The sequence below is a fragment of the Hyla sarda genome, chromosome 1 (assembly GCF_029499605.1).
Source record: "Hyla sarda isolate aHylSar1 chromosome 1, aHylSar1.hap1, whole genome shotgun sequence".
Classification (NCBI taxonomy): domain Eukaryota; kingdom Metazoa; phylum Chordata; class Amphibia; order Anura; family Hylidae; genus Hyla; species Hyla sarda.
Window position 1 is genome coordinate 327046133 of NC_079189.1, and position 22297 is coordinate 327068429.

General features: G+C 40.5%; 1 protein-coding gene across 6 annotated transcripts in view; it reads right to left on the reverse strand.

Annotated features, from left to right (window-relative positions):
- SVEP1 (sushi, von Willebrand factor type A, EGF and pentraxin domain containing 1) overlaps window positions 1-22297 on the reverse strand; it is a 401736-nt gene that overhangs the window by 134197 nt on the left and 245242 nt on the right. The window lies entirely within an intron of this gene.

Sequence of the window (22297 nt, forward strand, 5' to 3'; positions counted from 1 at the left end):
TGTACAGGTTCGGACAGTTTGGTCAGGAAAATAACTTTTTGTCAAAGTTTGGTTAAGTAGCAGAACTGACCTGTTGAAAAGTTTGCTTATCTATAGTGCTTACCATTTATAACAGTGGAACCCAACCTGCAATGATCAGGATCAGAGATAACTCAGTTTTGACATCTTTAATGCCATATTTTTTTAAAGTAATAAAACATGTGCCTATTGTCAAATTATTTCCTATCTGTTCTAGGAGTACCCTCATTTATGTCCAGACCAGTTTCATTATTTTGTTTACAAATTGATTCTGTTGAACCAATTTTCATCAGTTAATTGTTATAAGTTTGTTTTATTTATTATATTTGTCAGTTTTAAGTTATATCAGGGAGCATTGTGGGGTTTTCTGAAAGGGTATCAACAATTTTGCCCTCGTCTGTTTATAAATTTGGCATCAACATAATTGTACTGAACCATGCAAAATTGGAGAATTTGCATTTTTTTCCCCTTCCACCCCAATGTTAAAAATGTTTTTCAGCACATTAAAAAGGTACATTGCTGCAGCACAGTTACAAAACTGAAGGCAAAAAGATAAAAACCCAAAGCCTACAGGCCAGAGTGCTCACCTCACGAGGCTGAAATTTAAAGTTTGTGTTTTAATCAAAAACGTGTTGCCTCAATTTCACATTTTCAATATATTATTTATATTGTTCTATAAATTATATCATTAAAAAGTAAACCTCGTGCCATAAAAAAAGCAAGCATTTAACCCCTTAAGGACTCTTTTTCACCTTAAGGACTGAGCCCTTTTTTGCAATTCTGACCACTGTCATTTTATGTATTAATAAATTTGGGATTCTTTTACCGTTTATTCTGATTCCGAGACTGTTTTTTCGTGACATATTCTACTTTAACAAAGTAGAATATGTTACTTACATCCTTTCTTGGTGAAAAATCCCCAAATTTCATGAAAATGTAAAAAAAAAAATAATTTTTCTAACTTTGAAACTATCTGCTTGTAAGGAAAATTAATATTCCAAAAAAAAAAAAGTATATTAATTCACAAATACAATATGTCTACTTTATATTGACATCATAAAGTTGACATGTTTTTACATTTTGAACACATTAGAGGGCTTCAAAGTATAGCAGCAATTTTCAAGATTTTCAATCTTAATTTATTAGGGACCAGTTAAGTTTGAAGTGGATTTGAGGGGCTTTTCTGTGAGAAATATCCCATAAATGACCCCATTATAGAAACTAAACCCCTCAAAGTATTCAAAATGATATTCAGAAACTTTGTTAACCCTTTAGGTGTTTCACAAGAATAGCAGCAAAGTGGAGGAGAAATATCAAAAACTGCAGTTTTTACAAACATGTTCTTGTAGCCCCATTTTTTTTTTCATTTTTAAAAGTGGTATAGGGAGAACCCCCCCCCCCCAATATTTGTAGCTCAATTTCTCTTGAGTATGGAAATACCTCATATGTTGACATAAAGTGCTCTGCGGGCTCACAACATGGCTCAAGAGGGAAAGAGAAACTGTGGGATTTTTAAAACAAATTTTGCTGTCATGGTTTATGGGGGCCATGTTGCATTTAGGAACCCCCATGGTGCCAGAACAGCAAAATAACCCCCACACTGCACACTGTTTTGGAAACTACACCCCTCAAGGAATGTAAAAAGGGTTATTGTGAGCCTTAAAACCTCACAGGTGTTTGACGACCTTGCGTTGAAGGTGGACGAGAAAATGGAAAAAATAGATTTTTAACATTAAAATGATGTTGTTACCCTAAATTTTTCTTTTTCACAAGGGGTAATAGGAGAAAATGGACCCCGAAATGTGAAGCCCAATATCTCTTGATTAAGAAAACACCACAAATGTGAATGTTAATTGCTCTGCTGGCACACTACAATGCTTAGAAGTGAAGGAGCAAAATTTGGCTCTTTGAAAGAGAATTTTACAGAAATAGTTTTTGGGGAGCATGTTGCATTTAGAAAGTCCCCTGGGTGCCAGAACAGCAAAGAAACAAAAAAAAAAAAAAAATAAAAAACACATGGCATACTATTTTGGAAAGGAATGTAACAAGGGGTATAGTGAGCCTTAACACCTCACAGGTGTTTGACAACATTCCATTGAATTTGGACGTGAAAATGGAGAATTTGATTTTTTAACACTAAAATGATGGTGCTACATCAAACTTTTCTTTTTCATAAGGGGTAATAGGAGAAAATGGACCCCAAAATTTGAAGCACAATTTCTTCCGATTAAGAAAACGCCCCATATGTGGACGTTAAGCGCTCTGCTAGCGCACTACAATGCTCAGAAGAGAAGGAGCAAAATCTGGCTTTTTGAAAGAGAATTTTGCTGAAATGGTTTTTGGGGGGCATGTTGTATTACCAAAGTCTGCAGGGTGCCAGAACAGCAAAAAAAAAAAAAAACACATGGCATACTATTTTGGAAACTACACCCCTCAAGGAACGTAACAAGGGGTATAGTGAGCCTTAAAACCTCACAGGTGTGTGACGAGTTTGCATTGAATATGGACTCGAAGAATTTTTAACACTAAAATGATGGTGTTACCCAAATTTTTCTTTTTCACAAGGGGTAATAGGAGAAAATGGACCCTAAAATTTGAAGCCCAATTTCTTTCAATTAAGAAAACGCCCCATATGTGGACGTTGCGTGCTCTGCTGGTGCACTACAGGTCTCAGAACAGAAGGAGCGCCATTGGACTTTTGGAGAGAGAATTTTGCTGAAATTGAAGTCGGGGCCATGCGCATTTTGAAACCTCCCATGATGCCAGAACAGCAGAACCTCCCCATATGTGACACCATTTTGGAAACTATACCCCCCTCCAGGAACATAACAAAGGTTACAGTGAGTACTTACACCTCACAGGTTTTTTGAACATTGGGCTGTAAAAGTGAAAAATTTTATTTTTAATACTAAATTGCTGGTATTAAGCAAAAATTTTTAGTTTCACAAGTAGTAAGAGAAAAAAAAACTCCACAAAATTTGTAGCCCAATTTCTCCAGAATAAGGATATACCCTATATATGGCAGTAAAGCAGTATGCGGGTACAAAACAGGGCTTAGGAGTGAGACAGCACCGATGAGATTTGAAGCCTAAAGTGGTGCTTGGTTGAGGTTCTGACATAAAATCTAAAAAAATAACAAAAACACGTGACCACAATTCTGAAACTACACCCCTCAAGGAAGGTAACAAGGGGTACAGTGAGTTCTTACACCTCACTGTTTTTTTTGAACAGTTGTCCGTAAATTTAAATATTGGATTTTTATACACTAAAATGCGGGTAATGGGAGAAATTGGGTTAAACATTTTGAAGGGCTTTTTCCCCTGACTATGGAAATGCATCCACATATCGGGTAACATGCTGGGCGGGCACACAACAAGGCTCAGAAGTCAAAGAGGTCTGTTTGTATTTGTGACCTATGGCATATCAGTAGCTGACAGTTACATACATTCAGAGGAAAATTCAAAAAAAGAAACACCCACATGGGACACCATTACAGAAAGTACCCACCCTGAGGAATAGGTATAGGGGTAAAGAAGACATTTTGAATGCATGGGTGTTTAATACATTTATTTTCCAGGAATGGATGAAGGGTAACTTTTGAAAATTGCACTGTGTTTTTGCTTCATCTGGGGCAAAATGGACAGAGTTAAAGAAAGGGTGGGAAGGGAGTCCCCGATATCCCCACTCTGCTGCGGGATTCTTTTGCATGTGTCAGCATGCAGAGGACTAGTGTTGAGCACGAATATACATAATGCAAATTTTGATCGCGAATATCGGCACTTTGCGATTTCGCTAATATTTAGAATATAGTTCTATATATTCGTAATGACGAATATTCATTTTTTTTGTTTTTCTCACACGTTTTTATGCAAATTTAATGCAAATTTTTAATGCAAATTTTAGCTTTTTTGTTTTCACATGCTAATTTTTATGCTAATTTTTTATGCGCATATTTCATGCACATTTTCGCATGGAAAAAAAGTGAACGGACATAGCGAATATGTGCACAATTTTTTTTCATCCGTTTCCCTAATTTTAATTCCCTAGAATTATACTCCAATGTATCTGTCCAAAGTACATTGTCGTCCAAAAAAAAAAAAAAAAAACCTCTTTCCCAATACCCCTGATAATATCTTTCTTTTCCCCAAAAAATATGGGTAATGGGACACAGAGTCAACAGCATTGGGGGTTTGCAGTTGCCTAAAATGGGCAGCGATCTCTCCCCACCTGAAGCAGTTTTTAATGCTGAGGCCCAGATGATCGGGGCAAGTGTGACACTGAGTGGTGGTGTCCTTCCGAATCCCCCTCCTGTGACACATTTTTTCTGTGATCGTCCCTTTCTTCCAGTGTGGGGGACCTCACCTGGAAAGTGTTGGCCGGGGACGATCCAGGGAACCATAGTTCTAGAGGTACTCTGACCCGCTCTTTGGCGGTCAACAAAGATGAGGGCCTTTAGAACTTCCTCTTGAAACTGCAGGAATGTCCCTGTGTTGCCAGTGTACTTGGACAGTACAAAAGAGTTATACTTGGCAACCTGTACCAAGCAGACCCTAACTTTTGTACCATGTCCGTGTTTACTGCATGGCATCATATGGCTTGAGGACTTGATCAGAAAGATCAACTCCCCACATATACTGATTGTAGTCCAGAATACAATCAGGCTTGAGGACCGGTCCCGCGGTACCTCACACAGGGACAGGGTTGCTGCCTTTCCCATGAATTGTGGTGAGCATAAGGACTCATGTCTCTCTTGTCCTTATACCTGACCAGCAACAGGTTTTCATGGGAAGAGGCACGGGACTCACCCCGGGGGATAGGAGTGTGTAGAGGATGGAGCGGAAGTCCTCTTTGATTCTTTTGGACTGTCCCACAAGCGACCGTGGATCTGGCGGCGAGGGATGTGAAGAGAGGGATACTAGTATAAAATGTATCCACGTAAAGGTGGTTACTCTCGCTTGCTTGGGATGTTTTGCCAGAAGCGGAGTCTCCCCAGATGTAAAATGGTGCTGATCAGAGTGGAGCAACATACTCCTGCTCTCCTCCCCCCTCCTCATACACTGTGATTGGTGCGGTCTGCCCAATTACAGCTGTACTGGGGGGTGGCAACACTGCCACCCCCCAGTACAGTACAGATGATGATTGGTGGTGTATATTACACCACCGATCATCATCCTTATCTGGGTCTTTGGGTTATACCGTATTTATTGCCGATCTGCGATCCTCAGGATCCATCTTGGCACTGTGCCGGGATGCCTGCTGAATGATTTTAGCAGGCATCCAGCTTCGATTCCCGCCCAGTGAACGGCAGGGAATGGAATCCTAGCACATCGCTGGTCTGAATTGATGTGGGGGGACCTCAGGACCCACCTGGGCGATATGCCGGGATGCCTGCTGAATGATCTCAGCATGCATCCTGGTCCGGTCCCTGCCAGGCCAGCAGCGGGGACCAGAGAAAAGCAGGGCGTACCTGTATGCCCTCAGTCCTTAAGGATTTGGGAATGGGGGCGTATGGGTACACCCTGCATCCTTAAGGGGTTAAAGGTCTTTGTAAATGAAAAACATATTAAGAAGGGGTTTAGCCGCACCCATGACATGGGCACTTTAAACTATCATTTATTCTGACAATGACAAATGCAGTACATACCTGAGCCCGTACACCAACACCAAGATTTCTCATGTGGCACGGGACCTAACACTAAACCTACCTGTGCCGTATGGGCAATACCAGGGGCCAGTGGACAATTACAGCAGCATCAGGTCCGACTCACAGCCTGCTCCCAGTTACCTCCAGTGTGACTGGGCACATATACAATGAGAGGAGGGAGGCAGGCTTATAGCCCCACCCAAGTTGACTAATGTGTTGCCGGCCTCACAGGTGAACCTTAATGCTGCCTAGAAAGTGATCAAGGTTCATTAAAGGGAACCAATCATCAGATTTTACCCTATATAACGCTTGGCAAAGCGTTATATAGGGTAAAATCTTTATTTTCACCATTCCCGGGGGACGCTCCTGCCCCCAGGGATGGTGAAGATATGAAGCTATAAACTAGTCACCGCCGCGGCCGTAAGTAGTCACCTGGGCGGGGAGCTCTTCTCCCCTACTCCCGTTCTTCGGCCGGGAGCGATGCCCCCTCCGCTTGATTGACGGGCCGCGTCATCGCTCTGCTCAGTCTGTTCAGTGAGCGGAACGATGACGCGGCCCATCAATCAAGCGGAGGGGGCATTGCTCCCGGCAGAAGAACGGGAGTAGGTGAGAAGAGCTCCCCACCCAGGTGACTACTTACGGCGGCGGCGGTGACTAGTTTATAACTTCATATCTTCACCATTCCTGGGGGCAGGAGCGTCCCCCGGGAATGGTGAAAATAAAGATTTTACCCTATATAACGCTTTGCCAAGCATTATATAGGGTAAAATCTGATGATTGTTTCCCTTTAAATGTGGAGTTTATACATCTCGAAATATAGGATTTAAACAACAACAAGAAGAAAAGACATGGTCTCAAAAAGCAGGAGGTGCTCAACCCCAAATGCAGTTGTGCATTTATGCTGGGGGAGCAGATCCTGTGCTTGTGGTCCATTGCTAAGGGCCACCCCCAGCATAAAATGCATATGGACATACTGGCTAATGTCTCAATTTTAACATCAGTTTGAGCGTTAGCCATATGTCACTGTTTACATCTACCACAGCAGTGCACCTAAATTTATGTATTACTCTATATGTTACATGTCCACACCTTTCATCTAGTGTAGGATGTCATTGTGGTACTTGTGGTCTGCTGCAGGCATCCCCAGTGTATGCATTTTATGCTGGGGATCGCCCTTAGCAATGAACCACAAGTGCAGGATCTGCTCTCCCAGCATAAATGCACAACTGTGTGGTGAGCCCTGGGGTGTGAAGGTGAGGTGTATGGGACAGATGTTGTAGCCCAGGGGCAGATGGTGTTAACCCCTAAATGTTTGTGATGCCAGGGCGGGGTTTTCCCAATAACCACATGAACGGTGATACGGCTAGTCCTAGTTAGGCAGGGAAAATAAGAGTCCAAGGTCAGGTCAGGGTTAAGGGTAGCTTTACTGAAGTAGACAGATGGTAACAGTCTTTACAGTTAGGCCAGGACCCCAGAGAGGTGGGCAGTAACACGGAAGGGACCTTGCAGCTTGCTGGGACTTGCAGTGACTTGACAGACTTTAGGACAGCCACGTTGACTATAATAGACTTGACTTGACTGAGGGTAGTGACAGCAGACATAGATGACTTGACAATCGGTCAATCGGGTCTCCAGTGACCCGGAATTACTGGCTGATCGGGGCCGTCAGAGACGGTCCTGAACAGCCATAGCCTGCAGGGGTGAGGTGGCACTGGTGCCACCTCACGATCGCTCTGATTCGTCGTCCGGTTTACCGGCCGACCAATCAGGGCGCCTGCTGTGGGTGTCACTCCCGCAACCCGCTCCGCCCTTTTCCAGAGGACGTGAGCGGGACGTGGACCCCGAGAGCTGGGGACCCCGATCCCCGGCGTCAATGTTGGGATCGGGGCCCCAGGAGCAGCGGGACTGACCTGTGTCCCGGAGCAGCAGGAGGAGGTGAGTGACAGCCTCCTGCTGTTGCTTAGCAACAGCTCCCAGCATGCAAAAAGGGCATGCTGGGAGCTGTAGTTATGCAACAGCAGGAGGCAGACAACCACAACTCCCAGCATTCCCTTATGGGCATGCTGGGACTTATAGTTTTGCAACAGCTGGAGGCACATTTTTTCTATGGAAAAGTGTACCTTCAGCTGTTGTATAACTACAACCCCAGCTTGCACAAACAGCTAAAGTGCATGCTGGGAGTTGTAGTGGTGCATCTGCTGGTTGCATAACTACAACTCCCAGCATGCCCGTTGGCTGTCGGTGACTGCTGAGAGTTGTAGTTTTGCAACAGCTGGAGGCACAATGATTGTGAAACTCAGAGTTTTTTTTTACCTAACTCAGTGTTTTTACGACCGGTGTGCCTCCAGCTGTTGCAAACTACAACTCTCAGCAGTCACCGTACACCACGCACCGTACATGCTGGGAGTTGTCGTTTTGAAACAGCTGGAGGCACACTGGTTGTGAAACACTGAGTTAGGTCACAAACTCAGTGATACATAACCAGTGTACCCTCAGCTGTTTCAAAACTAAAACTCTCAGCATGTACAGTCTGTCAGCGCATGCTGGGAGTTATAGTTTTGCAACAGCTGGATGTCCCCCCCAATTTGAACGTACAGGGTATACTCACATGGGCGGAGGTTTACAGTAAGTATCCAGCTGCAAGTTTGAGCTGCGGCAAATTTTCTGCCGCAGCTCAAACTGCCAGCGAGAAACTACTGTGAACCCCCGCCCGTGTGACTGTACCCTAAAAACACTACACTACACTAACAAAAAATAAAATAAAATGTAAAAAACACTACATATACACATACCCCTTCACAGCCCCCCTCCCCTCCCCAATAAAAATGAAAAACGTCTGGTACGCCACTGTTTCCAAAACGGAGCCTCCAGCTGTTGCAAAACAACAACTCCCAGTATTGTCGGACAGCCGTTGACTGTCCAGGCATGCTGGGAGTTTTGCAACAGCTTGAGGCACCCTGTTTGGGAATCACTGGCGTAGAATTCCCCTATGTCCACCCCTGTGCAAGTCCCTAATTTAGGCCTCAAATGCGCATGGCGCTCTCAGTTTGGAGCCCTGTCGTATTTCAAGGCAACAGTTTAGGGTCACATATGGGGTATCGCCGTACTCGGGAGAAATTGTGTTACAAATTTTGGGGGCTATTTTCTGCTTTTACCCTTTTTAAAAATGTAAAATTTTTGGGATAACAAGCATTTTAGGTAAAAAAATTTTTTTTTTTACATATGCAAAAGTTGTGAAACACCTGAGGTGTCTAGTTTACAAAATGGTATGCCATGTGTTTTTTTTTTTATGTCCTGGCACCATAGGGGCTTCCTAAATGCGGCATGCTCCCAGAGCAAAATTTGCTTCCAAAAAGCCAAATGTGACTACTCCTCTTCTGAGACCTGTAGTGCGCCAGCAGAGCACTTTTCACCCCCATATGGGGTGTTTTCTGAATCGGGAGAAATCTTTACATTTGCAAAAGTCATGAAACACCTGTGGGGTATTAAGGCTCACTTTATCCCATGTTACATTCCCCGAGGGGTCTAGTTTCCAAAATGGTTTGCCATGTGTTTTTTTTTTTAGCTGTTCTGGCACCATAGGGGCTTCCTAAATGCAACATGCCCCCCAAAAACCATTTCAGAAAAATGTACTCTCCAAAATCCCCTTGTCGCTCCTTCATTTCTGAGCCCTCTACTGCGCCCGCCGAACACTTTCCATAGACATATGAGGTATGTCCTTACTCGAGAGAAATTGGGCTACAAATACAAGTAAAAATTTCTCCTTTTACCACTTGCAAAAATTCAAAAATTGGGTCTACAAGAACATGCGAGTGTAAAAAATTAAGATTTTGAATTTTCTCCTTCACTTTCCTGCTATTCCTGTGAAACACCTAAAGGGTTAAAACACTTATTGAATGTCATTATGAATACTTTGGGGGTGTAGTTTTTATAATGGGGTCATTTATGGGGTATTTCTAATATGAAGACCCTTCAAATCCACTTCAAACCTGAACTGGTCCCTGAAAAATATTGAGTTTGAAAATTTTGTGAAAAATTGCTGCTGAACTTTGAAGCCCTCTGGTGTCTTCCAAAAGTAAAAACTTGTCAATTTTATGATGCAAACATAAAGTAGACATATTGTATATGTGAATCAAAAAATAATTATTCGTAATATACATTTTCCTTACAAGCAGAGAGCTTCAAAGTTAGAAAAATGCAAAATTTTCAAATTTTTCTTCAAATTTACGGATTTTTCACCAAGAAAGGATGCAAGTTACCACAAAAATGTACTACTATGTTAAAGTAGAATATGTAATGGAAAACAATCTCGGAATCAGAATGATGAGTAAAAGCATTCCAGAGTTATTAATGTTTAAAGTGACAGTGGTCAGATGTGCAAAAAACGCTCTGGTCCTCAAGGCCAAAATGGGCTTGGTCCTGAAGGGGTTAAATCCTATATTTGAAGATGTATAACCTCCATATTTAATGAACCTTGATCACTTTCTTGGCAGCATTTAGGTTCACCTGTAAGGCCGGCAACACATTAGCCAACTTGGGTGGACCTTATAGCCTGCCTCCCTCTTCCCATTGTATGTGTGCCCAGCCACACCGGAGGTAACTGGGAGCAGGCTGTGAGTCGGACCTAATAATGCTGTAATTGCCCACTGGCCCCTGATATTGCCCATATGGCAAAGGATGGTTTAGTGTTAGGTCCCTTGAGAAACCTTGGCGTTGGTGTGTAGGCTCTGGTATGTCCTTCATATAAGGATATATACTGGCGAATGTCTCAATTTTAACATCAGTTTTAACATCAGTTGTCACTGCATCTACCACAGTAGTGCATCTAAATTTATAAATGACAAATGCAGTCCAAGAGAGGAATTCCAAGGCCTTTCATGCCTTTATGGAATTGCTGCACTAAGAAAAATAAATAATAGAAAAATAGAAATAAAGAAAAAAATGCTGATAATATTATAGTTATAAAAGCATTACAGGAAATAAAGAGAAAGGAGAGGAGACAATGGCTTGCCTCTATAGTACACAAGGCAAAATAAAAGAACAATAATACACATTTATGCTACAGCTTTACATTCTGACCTGTTTCACATATTTGCTGATTTATGTGTACGTCTTGTATAAAACATAACTTTATTTTGACCTGTGGTCTGACTGTAGAAAACCAAGGCATAAAGGGCTGTGTTTATTTGTGCTGATCATAACAGCACATAAAGACTACTTAATTCAATCCAAGGTCACTTGAAGCATGCAATATTATCTAATAAGCAGGATTCTAGCAGGGAATGCCATGGGATCATAATAACTATCTTCTCTAATATTGAGGTGGATTAATGCTGAGAGCAGACAATAGACATCTGCAGTGAGCCATGGTGCTGAGAAAATTGGCATTTACTGTTCTCTGCAGGTGCCTAAGACAGAACGCTGAGGCCGGCTAGATCTGCAGGATGTTATTCTTTTTTCTTTATTCCATGAAAAATCATAAAGATTAACTCGTTTATGATTGTTTATGAAAGTCGAATATGTTGTGCATAGACAGCAGTGCCGATGTGAGGCCAATGCTCTAGGAAGGAAAATGCCCAGGCATAAAAGAAATCTGATATTAGCCAAGGTGACCTGCTTAATATCCTCATCAGCTGGATGTCTTCAGTTTTACACATATTATATGCAGAATATCCCATCGTCATTGCGGGAGGCAATAATAGGTCTTTATGATATTAAAGGAGTTGTCTGGTGAAAAAAAAGTATCCCCTGTTCAAGAATAGGGGATAAGTTATACATATCAGCGATCTTCTGCACGCGGTCTCGACAGGCGACTAAAAGGGGGCACATCGACCCTGCATGGAGGGCTGGCCGACACGCCCCTTCATGTACACCAAAGAGATACATGGAGGGGGTGTGCCAGCTTCCGGTAAACTGCCGGGGTCCCATGCAGAAGATTGTGGGGGGGTCCCAGGGCTCGGACCCCCCACGATCTATAAACTTATCCCCTATCCTTGGATAGGGGATAAGTTATTTTTCACTAGACTACTCTTTTAAGTATGAGAAGCAAAAACACACCCTTTCTTTACATTAGAGTGATCGGAAAAACAGAGCTGAAAGGACTGTAATGGATGCAAAGAAGGGGTTAAACAAAGACTCCCATATTACCGTTCACATTTACAAGTAGTACGCACAGGGAAGTCAAGTGTAATATGGCTACACTTTATGTCAATCAATGTGGATCAATATACTGTAGTACTGTACCACTAAGGATGCACTTCAGCAGCCGCAACTAATAAGAAAATGAACTATAAAATGAGAGAATAATCTTTTTCTAAAGTGTACTTGACCAAGCATAGAGCATCCTCTTATCAGTCTATAGCTTTGATATAACTTGTGAGACAAAGGTTCAATTATTTTTTCTTCTTTTTATTTATTTATTTTTTTTTTTTAAGGTTCTGCTCACATCTTGTTTTTTTTCCTGTGTTAGAGATATTCATTTAGAACTCCACCTCCAAAGGAAGGCTGTAACATATGCTGTTGTATAGGCATACAGTGGCTTATGTCATCCACTGTGTGGATTTTGACAATAAGGCTATATACTTTTTTATTTTACAACAAAATGTATGCCAGATCATTTTTTTCTGTAAATACATAAAAAAAATTGCCATTTGGATCAAACACCACATATACACTGTACACAATTATTAGGCAAGTGAGTATTTTGACCATGTCATAATTTTTATGCATATTTTCCCAACTCCAAGCTATATAACCTGGAATACTTAAGGCTTAGTCATATAACATAGAGGGGGAAGATAGTGTAGCTAGAGAGATGGGCTTATTAATCTACTTGGGGGTTGAGCGGAGGGAGGGGTTAGAATGGTTAATAAGGATAGACTTCATAGGGAAAAAAACATACACCATTGAATTGCATGTTGACTAATGCCAGAACTCTGTCCAATAAAACTGATGAACTGGAGTTGATAATGTCTGAGGAAAATTATGACATAGTGAGTATAACAGAGACTTGGTTGGACAATAGCTATGACTGGGCGGTCAACATAATGGGGGACTTTAACTATCCTTATATAAACTGGGAGACTGAGACCTGTGAATCTCATAAAGGAAACAGGTTTATGACTATAGCTAAAGACAATTATCTGTCCCAAATGGTACAGAGCCCGACCAGAATATTATTCAACAGACCTGACAAGTAGAAGGACAACTGGGAAATAGTGATCATAATATGATACATTATAACTTGTTCTGCAAAAAGGGAATCTCTCAAGGATCCACAAAAACAAGTTTGATCATCTCAGAGATGCCCTTAACAATATAAATTTGGAGAATGTCCTAAAAATAAACAAGAATACTGACACTAAATGGGAGACTTTTAAGAATATTTTAAATTCTCACTGTAAGGAATAGAAGAAAACCAATGTGGATGAATAAAAATGTTAAGGAAGCAATAAATGACAAAAATAAAGCATTTAAACTACTAAAAGAGGTCAGCAGTGAAGAAGCATTAAAAAGCTATAGAGAAAAATCTAAAATATGTAAAAAAAAAAACAGATAAAAGCCGCAAAAGTAGAGACAGCAAGACTCAACATCAAGTAAAACTAACCCCAACATGTTCTTTAACTATATAAATAGCAAAAATGAAAGTGTCGGCCTGTTGGCCCTTTAAAAAAAAAAACAATAAAGAAGAAATTATAAACGGGAATCAGGAAAAAGCTAATATATTAAACAAATTCTTCTTCACTGTATTCACCGAGGAAAATGAAATGCCAGGTGCAATACAGCGAGATAAGGTAAACTCCCCAGTACAGTAACCTGTCTAACCCAGGAAGAAGTACAGTGCCACCTACAAAAAATCTAAATAGACAAATCACCAGGTCCAGATGGCATTCACCACGTGTTCTAAAGGAATTAAGTAATGTAATAGACAGACCTCTATTTTAATATTCAAGGACTCTATAGTGACAGGGACTTCCACAGGACTGGCGCATGGCAGATGTGGTCTCAATATTTAAAAAGGGGTCAAAAGGTGACCTCAGGAATTATATGCCTGTTAGTTTAACCTCCGTTGTATGTAAATTGTTTAAGGGTTTTATAAGGGATGCTATTTTGGAGTATCTTGATAAAAATAAATGTATGACTCCATATCAGCATGGCTTTATGAGGGATCGGTCCTGTCAAACTAACCTGATTAGCTTTTATGAGGAGGTGAGTTCCAGACTGGACCAGGGGCAATCACTGGATGTCATATATCTGGATTTTTCCAAAGCATTTCATACGGTGCCACATAAAAGGTTGGTGCATAAAATGAGAAGGATTGAGCAGGGGAAAATGTGTGCATGTGGGTAGGTAACTGTCTCAGTGATAGGAAACATAAGGTGTTTATTAATGGTACTTTTTTCTGGTTGGGTGACTTTTACTAGTGGGGTACCACAGGAGTCCCTCTTGGGTCCTGTCCTATTTAATATATTCAATAATGGCCTTGTAGAGGGGTTGAATAGTAAAGTAGCAATCTTTTCAGAAGATACTAAACTCTGTAAAGCGGTAAACACAATAGAGGACAGTGAACTGTTGCAAATGGATCTGGATAGCTTGGGGGTTTGGGCTGGGAAGTGGCAGACGAGGTTCAACACTGATAAATGTAAGGCAATGCACATGGGGAGGAGAAATTCGGGCTGGGATTATGTATTAAATGGGAGAACACTTGGAACAAGTGATGTGGAAAAGGACTTGGGAGTCTTAGTTAACAGTAAATTTAGCTGTAGTGACCAGTGTTGGGCAGCTGCTGCCAAGGCAAGTAAAGTCATGGGTTGCATCAATAGGGGCATAGATGCCCACGACAAGGAAATAATTCTACCACTGTACAAATCACTAGTCAGACCACACATAGAATACTGTGTACAGTACTGGGCACCAGTGTTCAAGATAGATATAGTGGAGCTGGAGAGGGTTCAAAGACGGGCAACCAGGGTAATACAGGGAATGGGAGGACTACAGTACCCAGAAAGATTATAAGAATTGGGGTTATTTAGTTTAGAAAAAAGAAGGCTATGGGGAGACCTAATAACTATGTATAAATATAACAGGGGGCAGTAAAGAGATCTCTCCCATGATCTATTTATACCCAGGACTGCATCTAACAAGGGGGCATCCTCTACATTTGGAGGAAATAAGGTTTCTACACCAGCACAGACAGTGGTTCTTTACTGTAAGAGCAGTGAGACTGTGGAATTATATGCCTGAGGAGGTGGTCATGGTGAACTCAGTAAAAGAGTTCAAAAGGGGCCTGGAGGCATTTTTGGAGAATAATAACATTACAGGTTATGGATACTAGATTTATAGGGACAGAAGGTTGATCCAGGGATTTATTCTGACTGCCATATTTGGAGTCGGGAAGGAATTTTTACCTCTAGTATGAGGGATTCTTGCCTTCCTCTGGATCAACTCAGTAGAAACTCAGGCTGAAATTGATGGACTCTTTTTTCAACCTTAAGAATAGAGATGAGCGAATTTTTAAAAATATTTCTTTTAAAAGGCTTAAGCAACAGTGGGAAATTAAAAGTCTGCAACATCTCCTAACCTTGGACATGATACCTAAAGGGTTAACATTACATAAAGCACCGGCATCTGACCTCTCAAGTCCGGTTTTTGATAAGAAATGGCACGACTCATTGAAGGAGCAATCACATATCCTTATACAATTAATCATAGAGAGAAGGCAACAAATGTTTGAAGAATTTGATAATACACTGGTGTCTATCAAAGATCAACTTTTTAAATATGAGCAAAATGAACTCTATCTAAAATATCAAAACAATATATGCTTTAAACTAGATAAATTAGAAAAAGATATTATCCAGCGTAAATCAAAAAAATTACTATGGCTCTCTACCAATCCCAAACCCAATCCGGATACATCAGTTAAACAACCAATTTATAGCATTCCTTCACAGCATTCATCTTGGAAGTCCACAAGATCCAACCATACATATCATCCACGCGCACACCATTCACCTTGGAGAACCTCCAAACCCAATCCAACCTACCAAAACTACCCCCAACATTCACCTCAGTGGCACAACAGACCCAATCACGCTGACCATCAATCTTGGAGAAACAATCACACAATGGACTTTTACAAAAAGAGACGTCCACATATACCTCACATGCAACCCACACAAAGACCCCCTCCACTATTATCTTACACACAACCCACGGCAAGACCCTCTCCACTATTACCCACACCACTTCCGATTCCCAATTCCACACATCAGAATCAAGCACCCCCACCCACACACTCAGTCAAGAAGCACACCACCCCAGCAGATATACACCAGATACCATTGTCACCCCTTCTCAACACCCAATCTTGCACCCACCCCCAGAAAAAGAGGGTTAGATGAAAAAACAGACCCAAATACACAGACACAACCCCCGTCCAAAATAGGGAAACTACAATAGAACCCAGTGCCATCATCAATTTAAGCGAACACATCCTTACTCCAGCCCAAACTTCTTTACTTAATAAAGGCCTTAAATTTGCCCCGACACATCCACTAGATAAATTCAATGCTTATATTGGGATTGAAAAATATATCAGACAATTATGCCTCAAAAAGTATTTTTTGAAACATCCCCTCTCCCCCAAAAAATCAGGATCAGACCCTTTTATACACAGATTGCTCCCTCAAATCTAAACTTTATCCGAGACAAGAAGCAGGTCCAGCTCTAACTGCTTTTAAACATGCAGTAGAGAGTAAATTATCCCAACTGCCAACTAGACAGATCAATAAACCAAATTTGACATATAAAGAAAGAATGGCCATTGCTGAGCTCCAAAAAAATGCACAGATCACCATCAGACCAGCCGATAAAGGGGGTGGTCTAGTCCTATTAAACACATCAGATTACAATTCAGAGTGTCTGAAGCAACTATCAGACTCCAATACATACAAAAAGCTCAATAGCGATCCACTACCCCTCTTTTCTAAAGAACTTAAAACTATGTGCAACCGTGCCCAAGAAAAAATTATCTTAACAGAAAAAGAGACTAGGTTCATCCTCGGTACACAAGAACGACTACCGGTATTCTACTGTATCCCCAAGATCCACAAGAACCCCACACACCCCCCCGGCCGACCCATTATATCGGGTATAGGCTCCCTAACATCGAATCTGTCTCAATATATTGATAAATTTCTGCAACCCCATGTACAATCCACCCCATACTACTTAAAAGATACGACACAGATTGTACAGATAATAGAACAGTTCCCTTGGGATCCTAAATATATTTTAGCCACCCTAGATGTCAGCTCCCTCTATACGGCATAATCTGGGACTGTCTGCAGTAGAATATCACCTACTTGAAGCCAATATTTTACCCGAGCAAACATTTTTTATTCTAGAATCCATTGAATACATTTTAACTCACAATTATTTTGATTTTGAGGGGGATTTTTACCTACAGGTTAACGGCACTGCCATGGGTACCAGATTTGCACCGAGCTATGCTAATTTATTCATGTCCCACTGGGAGCACAGCAATATTACCCCAAGTCTCGGTGCGCATCTGGTACTCTGGCGCCGTTACATAGACGACATCTTTTTAATCTGGAACGGACCCATAGAAGGACTTAATTATTTTTTTGAAAACTTAAATATCAACACCTGGAACCTGAATTTTACTCCACATATTGGCAACACACATGTTGAATTTTTAGATCTTTTAATCACATCCACCCCCACAAAACTAGCTTGCAGCACCTTCACCAAACCAACAGCACGTAACAGTTTTATCCTCTTTTCAAGTTGCCACTTACCAAGATGGTTACTCAATATCCCCATTGGCCAATACAGAAGGCTAAAAAGAAATTGCACTGACAAGACCCAATATCAGTTAGAAGCAGCCGATCTCACCAAAAAATTTGCGGCTAAAAACTATCCCACTAAAACACTTACAATGTCAAAAGAAAAAGTAAAAAAACTAAACAGGCAAGAATTTTTTTGAGGAACAAACTCGACCATCCAACGCTGATAATAATAAAACACGTCTAATTTTCCCTTTTAATCAAGAGTATAAAAAACTTAAACAAATTTGCTTGAAACATTGTCACCTCCTTCTACAAGACAAAATAATAGGCCCTCTTCTCCCCAGCACACCTCCCATCGTCTTTACAAGAGCGCCCAATTTGAGCATACAAGTGGCTCCCACTGTACGTAACACCAAAGAAAGGAAATCAGACACATGGTTGACCACCGGCGGTTTTCATAGATGTGGCACCTGTTCAGGTTGCAAAAACACCAAATTTCCAAAGAAAACAGAAAAAGTAACCTCTACTTCAAATAACTTTCAGTGGTCCATTAAACAATCCCTAACATGCAATTCCAAGGGTGTTATCTACATCATTACATGCAGCTGCCAAAAACAGTACATCGGCAGGACCAAACGTTCCCTTAAAACACGTATAGCTGAACATATATATAACATAAAAAAAGCAGCGACAAACACCCGCTATCGGCCCATTTCCTCAAATACCACAAATCATACCCATCAGAATTCACTTTTGCTGCTATTCAGACAGTAAAAAGAAATTGGAGAGGCGGCAATTTTATTATACAAATGTCAAAAGCCGAGGCACGAAAAATTTATGAGTTTGGCAGCCTCGAACCCAAAGGCTTGAACGCAGAACTAGAATTATTCGGCTTTTTATAAACATACCCCCCTAACTATTCATTTCCCAGTCCTTTCCCTCCACCTCCCCCCTATATATGAAAATTCTTTATTTTTATTTAATTATAAGTAGGGTGCAAATTTTTATAGGTATAAATTATTACACTATTATATACTTATTTTATTTTAAATAAACACCATATGAACATATAAATCTACTTAATCTAGTCTATCAGCTCTATTCGATCACACCCCGTCCCTTTCCTTCACCACATCATATTTATACCCACATCTATTTTATCTTTCACTGTATCATATTCATGCCCTCATTTCACATATAGCAATATTCATATACACTCTAAATAAATTCTCTATATTTTTATCTCCCAACCTGTTTTATACCAGTTTTTTTATCACCTCTGGTTTTTTCCTAACATTTGAATTATAATTTTTTTCCCCCTTTTTATTATCATTATATATTAAATATTAGCCCTATTGGCTAGTCTCTAAATCTGCACACATAGAGCTCAAACATATGATATCCCTTTTTATCACTGGACATTCGAAATACGAGTATCCAGTCAAATCATTTTTGACCAGGCAAACATTTTCAGATCCATTTTCCCATACTTTTCACATAAACAGCATCATTACCATTTTTGCAGCTCACGTCATCTAAATTTTATTCATTATTCACTCAAATAACATTTATAAAAATATGCATCATAAATAAATTTGTAATTTATCCTTACTGTATCCGTACTTTTCTTTCCCTTTCCCTTTGCATGTCAGAATACTCTAAAATTTATCTTTCAAAGCACTACATCCATTACTCTAATTCACGTACATAATGCATAGCAACCAAAATTCACGAACATAATGCATAGCAACCAAAATTCACGAGCATAATGCATAGCAACCAAAATTAAAGAACGTAAAAGACTGCCTTTTAATATCTATCCAATTAGAAACATAACACTACTCTCCTTACACACAGTATCATATGTATCCCTATTTTTCTTCTTAAGTATTTTTCTTTTATTCCTCTATGCAATTCTGTTTTCTCTGTATTCTATTCTTTTTCCATGTTTTTTATTTTTTATTTTTTTATTTGAACGTGTCCAAAAACTTTATTGAAGCTAATTGTAAACTCTGACACTTCCCTTCCAAAACCCGCATCCAGCCTTTGTATTACACAAGGACAACGCCCACAAAATGGGTTATAAAAGACTGAAATTTTCAGCCATGACCCATACAGTCTTCATGAACCTCCACCATTGAAAAAGGGAATGCAGTTCCCCGAAACGCATCTGGTGTTAAGACAACCCTGCACATCATCTGAGACAATCATTACCGCATTGCCGGTCCTCACCTACTCTCTCACCTGCTCCCCGTGCCATCGGGGTAGAGAGGATACCTCCAGCATTGCCATACGCTGCTATGACCGCTAGGCTTCACAGCGCTGCCACACGCTGCTTCCCAGCCATCATCTCCGACCCCCAGCACCGGATCATATCACCCCTCCTACATTTCTCCCGTGCCACCGGGACAGAGGGACGTGTATCCAGATCGCAAGCACAGCTGCACTCACCTGACTGTGCACACTGTAGCCGGTAAGAGGCACTAAGTGCCTGAACTGTATAGCGATTGCCCTCTTGCATTCAGTCCCCATGCCGTCGGGGTAGAGGGGGCATCGCCTGTATCTCTGCACCTAAAAACGTTTATAGTGGGCCCCAATCTGGGAGGCTCCAGAGCTACCGAAAATTTGCCTTAGTGGATTATCAACTTTTTTGCTATGTACTTTCATCTGGATTAATCCTGGCTCCTATAATATGACTTTACAGTATAACTAAACAGATACTGTTTGCACTGTCCCATTGCCCCACTTTCATTGTCTCATTATCCAATTGTTGAAGTGCAATACCACTGTGCATATTTTATATTTTTAGCATTTTATACCATTGTAACCATTTTTATCTAGTGACCAGTCTGTGACAAGGGCCCTGCCGCAGAACTCACATCATTTTTCCAAATAAATGTTATCATTTTATGCTATTTTAGACACGTTTTCTTTTTTCTCTCTCTTTCTCCTAATTTTTGACCTTATATATTTTACTCTGACCTAGCCTAGCAGGACTGCCCCCCCTTTTTATTAGTAATGTATTTTAATAATGTGTTTTATGTGTGTGTGTTTTACTTTTTTCTGTTTTGTCTTTTTGTGTTTTACAGACTGTTCCATGATTTGAGTATTAGTACCTGTACTAATGGACAGATTGCCCCAGGTGTGTGGAGTGATGCGATCATACTATCTATTGCAGAGATGGAGCGACTATCCATTGCATTTGAATCTCTGCACTATACTACACCTGGCCAGTGATGTAAATAGAATTAACATCCCTTATTCATATTTCCCGCAGAGACCTGTGATTGGCCAGAAGGTTCCAGCCACTCACAGCTCTCTGCGGGAAATACGAATATTAGGTATATATACGGCATATACTGATACTACAGTGGGACCAGAGAAGAGCGGCCAGGCGCCCGCATCTATACGTTATACAGGACGATCGCATCGGGTGTCAGGAGTGACACCCGCTGCGATCTGTCTATTAATGCAGGTACTCATTAAGAGTATGCTCCATGTTTGGAGCAGTAGTACCTGCAGTTAAGGACAGATCACGTGGGTGTCACTCCTGACATCCGCTGCGATCGTCATATCTGTTGCAGAGATGCAAGCACAGGAGAAAGCCGCTTGCATCTATACATTATACACGATGAATATCCTAAAGTTCTAGTAATCTATTTGTCATTTCTAAACTGTTCTTGATATTACATTTTTATCACAAGAATAGTTTTTATATTCTCATTGAATCTAAAATGTTGAAAGAAATCCCATCTGTATGCTGCCTGTGATCCATGGTAAAACAGGTTATTTAGTATAGAGTTATAAATAGATTTGTAAATGAATTGCACAGATTTATTAAAAAAAAAAAAAAAAAAAAAACATTGCTCTACTACAAGATGTTCCAAAAGTCATTTATCAGAGGATTTATTCTGCCGCCTGGCAACATCCAACAATGAAAGTCCTTCACCCAAAGAACTTTTATATATGTAACTTAATACCCATCTACCTACTGGTGGGGGGGATGGGACCTAGTTACCAAGAGGAACATTATCATTATTTGGGGCACATTGGGTGGGAAAAAGGTGAAGATTCTGCAGATACAAGTCATAGATAGAAGTTGTCATGGTGGTCTGGATGAAGAAAAATAGGATAGAGAACATTTACAGTCAGAGAAGATGCCCCCTGTGAGTTACTGTATGTAATCATTTGCATAATCAGCAGAGTCTTTGTTGTGTGACAGTATGTTGTTATGCTATATGGTCATGATGTGGCGGTATTTTGTGCCCTTTGTATAATGGTATTATTGGTAATGTTGGACTTGATACACTGTTTTTTGTTGAGTAAGAGTATGATGGTAAAAGGTATGGTGATAAAGTATGTTCCTTGTATACTGGCATTATTTAGTAGCCGTAGGACTATTATTAGTGTTGAGCGGTATAAGCCATATTCGAATTTGCGATATTTTGCGAATATATGGACGAATATTAATCATATATTCGCTAATTTCGCATATTCGTAATATTCGCGCTTTATTTTCGGATATGCAAAATTCGCATGCCAGTCTCACACAGTAGTATTAGAGCCTTCTTTACACCACACAAGCTGGAAGTAGAGAGGGATGATCACAGTGATGTGTACTGTGAAAGAAAAAATGAATATTTGCAAATATTTGCGAATATAGCACTATATATTCACACTATATAAAATTTGCATTGCGAATATTCGCGAGCAACACTAACTATTATTTACTCGGTTGGAGACAAACAATCTGATTTTCCTCTCAGGTGGTAACCGATCACAGCTCATCTGCTGGTTCAGCTTTATTCTTACCAAACACACA